Source organism: Aplysia californica, unplaced genomic scaffold (genome assembly GCF_000002075.1).
Source record: "Aplysia californica isolate F4 #8 unplaced genomic scaffold, AplCal3.0 scaffold00564, whole genome shotgun sequence".
Classification (NCBI taxonomy): Eukaryota; Metazoa; Mollusca; class Gastropoda; order Aplysiida; family Aplysiidae; genus Aplysia; species Aplysia californica.
The window spans coordinates 85,460-86,037 of record NW_004797834.1 but is presented as its reverse complement, the minus strand read 5'-3'; positions in this window follow the sequence as shown (position 1 = coordinate 86,037).

The following is a 578-nucleotide window of genomic DNA, read 5'->3' as shown; positions in this document are numbered from 1 at the left end:
GTAGGCTTTGGTTTGACTCTTCTGTTCGACTGTTTATCACTTTTCCAGATTAAAAAAAAAAGTGCAGTTGTTTTGCACCTCAATCGACCCACTTTAAATCAGTAAGGAGGCAGGCAGTGATAACCTGGCCTGAGAAGGACACAACGTCCCAGCAGAAAGACAGAAGTAGTCGATAAAGATAATCATCACACGGGAATCGAACTCAATTCTTCTGCGTGCTACTACGGAGAAGCACCTAGTGCTACACCACAGATGCTGGTGCCGTCTCCACCATCATCTTCCCAAAGTTAGTTAGATGTAAGATCCTAGAGAAAACGCGGAAAGCATTTAACGTATGACTAGCCTTGTTTCTGCAAAATGAACAAAGAATGACTAGTTTGATGAGTTTCACACAAAATCATCATTATCCCCATCACCATTAACCGCCTCCTCCTCCTCCTTCTCCTCCTCCTCCTCCTCCTCCTTCTCGTTGTTGTTGTTTCTGTTGTTGTTGTTGTTGTTATTGTTGTTATTGTTCTTCTTCTGCTTCTTCTTCTTCTTCTTCTTCTTCTTCTTCTTCTTCTTCTTCTTCTTCTTCT